Consider the following 6885-nt stretch of genomic DNA (forward strand, 5'->3'; position numbering starts at 1 on the left):
AGGAACAAGTGTAGACCTGCACAATATGGCTACAAGACCATCACCAAGAAGCTTGGTGAGAAAGTGACAGTTGTTGATATGATTATATGGAAATGGAAGGTCTAGAACTCCAAAAATCACACTCATGAGGTGAGGATAAGCATGAGATAGGTGGTGGATCCCCCAAAACTAGTTGAGAAAATCTTGCTAATGATCTAAAGGCTGGTGGAACCACAGTAACCAAGAACACCATTGGTAACACACTATGCCATATTGGATTGAAATCCTGCAGCGCTTGCAAGGTCTCCCTGCTTAAGAAGGCACAGATACAGGCCCATCTTAAGTTTGCCAGTGAACATTTAAAGAAGGCTTGAGAGAAAGTGCTGTGGTCTGATGAAACTGAAACCAAGCTTAATGGCATTAATTCGATCTGCTGTATTTGGAAAAAGTGAAACACTGAGTATAACCCAAAGAACACCGCCCCCATAGTCAAGCTCGGAAAATGTTAAATGGACTGATTCTTATATAGCGCTTCTCTACTCTACCCGAGCACTCAGAGCAGCTTCTGATACACGCCTCATGCACCCATTCAAGGTCTGTGACTCATGATGACTGGTGTAATTATGTAGTAACGACCTCGTACTTGTGAATCAAAACATCCCCGTGTTGATTACATTGCCACTTGTGTGATCCCATCACCGACAATCTGTCTTTGCTTTGTGGTGCTTATCTGTAGACTATAACCATGAACTATGTATTTACAGATACATCTACTTTTTCTAGTAGTGTTTCTACACTCTAAAAAGTAATTCATCAGGCCTTTTACCACCACTTGATTAAATCCATGGCTGCAACATAAAAATTCTAATTTATTGATTAAGATAGACCTTCTAAGTTGCAAACTTTATTTTTTTGGGTTGTGTTGAAATAATAATGTTGGTAATTACATTAAATTAATTTTATATGTAATTTGAAATTAAATCCCAATGTTAGTGGGTTTAAAATAAAATTCAAGTTGTAATTACTTAAAGAAATTGAATAGATAACTTATTCTTTTTCCACTGTAACTTCTGATTTCAAATTCCCTCCCCTACCGACTTAACTAGCCCGGGCAAATTCACACATGTTGGGTTGCATGGTGCAAGCTTTTGTAAAAGACATTTCAAGGTAAGTAACATTTCATTTACAAATAACAGTTCTACCAAAGCAAAGCATTTGTGCTAGTCACCTGTAGTGGATTTGTGTATGATGTGATGCTCATACAGATAAGGAAATAGTTTTGTCAGAGGATGACCTAGAGGCTTCTTTTTCCCCCCCGGCTCACCTATTTTATGTCTTTATAAAATTTGCATGACCTATATGTAATATTACATTGTAAATGATTTTGGTTACTATTGTGATACAGCTTAAAGTAAGTATTGTTCTTGATCTTAAGAGCTGCAGCTATCTTTGTTTCTTTTTGAAAAATCAGGTTGTGTGAAATATTGTTAATGTCATTCCAATAGCATTATTCTGGCATAGGCTATGTGAATCTACTTAACATCAAGACTTTATGTAAGCAGTTAGTATAGTGTGATAATCTAGGGTCATTAGTGCTTTGTTAAGTTGGGACACAAAAATAAATAAATAAATAAAAAAAAAATATCGAATTTCCCAGAGGAACCCACCCGAGGGATTAATAAAGTTCTATCTAATCTAATCTAATCTAATCTAATCTAATCTAATCTAATTTTTTACAAAATGGGCTGGAAGTGAACAATGTGTAAATTCGAAACCTCTGCAGAAACAGGGTTGCTAAAACATTAGAGATTACACCACGGTTATGGTGGGGAAGTCTCCCTTGTCTTCACCACGATTGTTTTGGTTCCCTCAAAACTTGGGGTAGCCTTAGATCATGTCTATCCTCTTTAAATAATGTAATACAGCATTCATTAATGCAGTATAGTCTGCAAGGTTTAATTCTTCTGTTTGTGTGGTCTACAGATAAAGGAGGAGTTCAAGAGAATAACCACTGTAAGCCTTGAATGGCTACACTTGACCATTGCACCCCAAAACTGATGGATGTCATTTTATCAAGGGGAGGAGCTAAAGGAGTGAGAATCAGGCAGATCAAGGACATGCTTCTTGAGGTAGGACAACTATTTAGACTTTGGGTAGCTTTAAAATGCACTTTGTTGGCAGTCACCCATGTAGTTTATACGCATACTTTATTTTTTCTTAAATAGTACAATACAATTGAAACACGCAGAGAAGTAGCCATCTGCTGCCTTATCACATTCCTTGGAGAGAAGGAAGAGGACCTTTTCATGGAGTTTGGTGCAAGTAATTCAACAGTGTGTGTGTGTGTGTGTGTGTGTGTGTGTGTGTGTGTGTGTGTGTGTGTGTGTGTTCCATTGATCATCTGAATTCATTAAGATTCAGTAAGTATAAAAGTCTAATCTATAATTCACTAACCTATTTTTTAAAATTTGCTTTACAAGGACACCGAAGAACTTAAGGCAGGTGATGAAAACTGCCATCATCAGTAACCGGTACACCCCTGGATCTAACCATAAGACTGCAACCATTGTGGTGGAGGAAACAAAAATCATGGAGGGCCAGAATTTCCCAAGGTGCTGTGTTTTGCTCATGGGCATAATATATGCTCTCAATCTAAGCTAATGCAAGGATCTGAAATATACTTTTGAAGTTGTTCAGAAGCTGTTCCTTGACCTTGATGGAACCATCATTATGTTAAAGATGTTGACTCTGTTTCAAAAATTGTTAACTGTTTTGAATCCTGTATGTGTAACATTGATCTTAAAGGTGTTTGCTGCATTGTGTAATAGAAAGATGCAAGATCTTGTAAAGTTTAGTAGGCATTGAAAGTTAACATTTACTGAACACTTGCATGGAAGTATTACTGTAACAAAATGTTTTCTAAGTAGATTTTTTACCAATTGAACACATTTGTTTCTGTGGTGTTAAATACATAAAGGCATATTCTATAACTTGGCTGTGATGGTATAAATCTAAATTTCTGGTTTATTTTCACTTTTTAAATACAAAGTGTTGAAATGCCTACTGTTAAAAAATAAAAAAGTTATTTGATAAAAAAAATGTTGAATGAATTCCTTTCTTAAAAGCTATTACAATAAAAAAAATAAGAGAAAGCTAAAATGATGACAATAATGATGAAAATCAGCAACTTAATATTTTAAATAATGAACTTTAAAAAATTGTTTTTGTAATTGCTGTAATTAATTACATAACACTTAAAAATCATTTCAAATAATGTGGAAAAAGTAATTGGAGGAACATAATTTTTATGAGTAAACAACTTAAAAATATGTTTTTAAGCTACCAAATATTACGTAAATGGTAATTAAAATCACCTTTGATTATGGAGGATAATTTAATTCCCGTAACTCAATATAGTTTGTTGGTTCAATCTAATTTCAACATAAGTTATCATAACTCAAAAAGAGTAATGGAAACTGTTGCGTTAATTTTTTTTGTTGAGCTTAAACAATAGTTTTTAGAGTGTAGTGACGTTTCTTACTAAACTTTCTTCACTACAAATCATTGATTCTATTAGAAATTGCCCAAGGCAAAAGCTTTGTTCCAGTGGTGTTGTTAAGTGGTGAGATCTTGTAGCAAAGAGAATAGAAACTGCTGTCTATGAAAAGTAAAGTGAGCAGTGTGACATTCTCACCGTACAAATGGTTTAATGAGATTCCACTTGCCATAACCCTCGGTGATATACTGTACTCAAGGAGTAATTAAAAATTGAAAATCTATCTCGTTCCAGTTTTTTTAAATTATTATTATTTTAAACCCTAATTTAAAAACTCATAATTTCTTTCTAGTCTGCCTCTGATAAAAATGCCTGTAACCAGCACTCTGATCTGCTCTTTTATATATATTCATCTTCTTTTCCCCCCTCCAACCATCACTATGTCCATGCTGTCCTGGCCTCCACGCCATCTTTTATCTCTCTCCATGGTCATCACAATGTGCCTGGAGACTGATCATGCAGTCAGGTCCACACTGTGTTTGTGTTTTTGTGCGTAGGCGAGAGAGAGAGAGAGAAAGAGAGCTCCTGCAGTCTAGATCCATCAACAGCTCCAATGGGTTTGACCCTTCCAGGTTAACCGCAGCCATTAATATAAAAGCTTCCCTCCTCTGCCTCCCTTCTTCCCGCACAACCTTACGTGGGGGAGTACAAGCCCCAGTGTGTGCGCATGTGTGTGTGCATACATACGCACATGGCCATTGGTACGAAGAAAAAGAGGCAGATCAAACGCTGTGGTGGCAGGCGGCTGAAAAATGGCACTGGCGGTCACACATGTTCCTCTGCTGTGGAACATGTGTCTTGCCCACTGTTGTTTTTCTAATCACTCAGCAGTGATGTTTTACTTCTTCCTCTGCTCTGGAAGGATGGACCAGTTCACCTTTGCCGTCTTCCTCGCTACATGTAATATAAGACTACATTTCTTTAGAGGTCATTTAATAAAAGATTTTCATGTCAGACTGACAAAGACACATTTCATAAATTATGAACTTATGTTAGCTGGTAGACATTTAGCTTTCTTTGATTTGCACAATAAAACATATAACAGTTTAAAACAAATGATACACTGAAACAGCACCAGGCCTTCCTTGCACATTCAGTGCAGTTTGAATTTTAATATTTAGCCATGTGACTCATGATTTGGCTACTTAGCACAGCAGTAAGTGCAACAAAAGAAAGAGAGCATTTGGAGAACATTACGATTTGTTCCACTGCAGCCTGTAGCATTCAAATGCGGTTTCCTGCTTTTAGTTACTTATGAACATATGTTGTGTGTAATTTGCAGTATTAATTCAAAGTTTTGTATTTCTGCAAAATATCTATCAAAACCAGTCAAATATCCAATGCCATTAAGACTTCCGGCACATGCAAACAAACTATGTACACTTCGTGAAGTACTGCTCGCTTTTAAAGCCATCTAGTGGTCATGTTTAATGCAAGCAGAGTGTATTACTCAAACAATGCAACTAAAATGACTTGAATTTACCTTGGTAAAATCTTTTTGTGTAAATCACTAAAATCCATTTAACCCCAGTACGTACACTGGGTGATGTTCACCCATATGAAAGTGAGGGTGATTGTGTTTCAAAAGCCATGTTGGTGTCTAGGCTTAACAGTCAGGTAATACTCATTTTCATATTATGTTTATTCAGGGCAAGCTGTTTTAACACCTGAGGCTCTTTTTACGTGTTTTTTTGTGTCAATAATAGGGAACAAGGTGGGCCTTTTTCTTTTTTGTGTTCCTTTGCAACACCTTCCTTTATAAAACCTCTTGTGAGTTTAAAAGCAGGCATACTTCTTTTGCCTAAGCTGAGCTCAGAATGCTTCATTCTTCAGTTCATGGAGCTGAGAAAATATGATCAATTCAATACAATTCCAAAAATTCAAAAACATCATCATTTAGCGGTGTTGCTGTGTTACAAATGCTCTTACTTTATCTCTTTTTTTTGACACATGTCCTGTTGTTGTCAAAGCCCCTCCAACTCTGCAAGAGCTTAATGACCCAGAGGAATCCGGGTGCATGGCCAAAAATGCCTTTCAGGAGGTCCCTTATTCTCAGCGCAGGGAGGAAGTGGTCCACAGCAGGCCTGAGGTGGCTTACAAGAGGCTATTAGGAGGCCTGCGGCAGGATGCCTCACAAATCCATTTAGGAAGAGTTGGGACTGGATCTGGACTTTCTACTGCTGGCTGTCAGTCAGAGCAGGAGAAAGCAGGTGTCCAGTTACCAAAGATGTCAAAGTGGAACGTGTATGTATTTGTGTGTGAGAGAGAGTTTGTAAGTGTTTGTTCCTATGGAAGCCATTTGAATGTATTTATATGAAGTGTAAATATTCACGTTTTAGCTGTACCCTTATAAATAAAGGACATGTGCCAGTGGTGGTGCTGTGGGAAAGCTGCAGGCCGGGTCCCTTGGTAAATGGAGTCCACCATAACCAATGAAAAATCCAAATGCCAGTTACCTAATCTCTGATGTAATCTCCCTGCAGCACACGAGGTTTGACTCACATGAGTGGATTCTGTCACTCATTATTTCTTCCTCACGTTAGCCTAAGTTTTGCTGGAGTATTATTAAGCTGTCATCAGTGTAACATCATTTTAGTAAAGGTAGTAATAAGAAGTAATGAGTCTTTTCATGGTTCCAGGCTCGATAATGATAATGATTAAATATATTGGGAATGCTAAAAGACATAACCCCACTGCTCCCTGAGGAAACTCAGCTCACCCGAGATATACAAAGCTGGGAGGTCAAATGCAGCCCAGAAGAATAGGTGTTGTCATTTTATAATTCACTCAACTCTCAAGTCTGTGTTATTTTCGTTCCTTAATTCACATTTCCAACAGATTTGTTTGAATCCTGAGCCTCTAGCGTGGCACAGTTTTTCAAAGGGGAGGAAATGATGTGATAGTTCTTCAATAATTACTTATCAGAAAGAAACTCAGCAAATCAATAAAGTTAAATATTTGGGAGTAATATTGGGTGATGAAGTAAAATGTGAAATACAGATTAAGAAAATTTCCAAAACCCATCAAGATTAATTTGAACTGTTTTTTAACCGTTCTAATACAATCTTGTCTACCTGTTAAAGCTTCCAGTTATATTTACATGCTGTGATTTTGTCACATCTTTCATAATGTGATTTTTTATGCCAGGCAACCAAATCAGATATAAAACCTGCAATGTCAACATACAAAAAAGCTTGAAAAAGGCAATACAATAGAATTATTGCAAAATGAAGCTAATAATATTTTTTAAATAAATGCTCTTATACAATTTGCCCTTTTAACATTAATTTTAAAGGTGTGATTGGCCCTGAAATTTTTTAATGAAAAAGCAAAATTATGGCTAAAATAAA

This window comes from Maylandia zebra, linkage group LG7 (assembly GCF_041146795.1).
Source record: "Maylandia zebra isolate NMK-2024a linkage group LG7, Mzebra_GT3a, whole genome shotgun sequence".
NCBI classification, from domain to species: domain Eukaryota; kingdom Metazoa; phylum Chordata; class Actinopteri; order Cichliformes; family Cichlidae; genus Maylandia; species Maylandia zebra.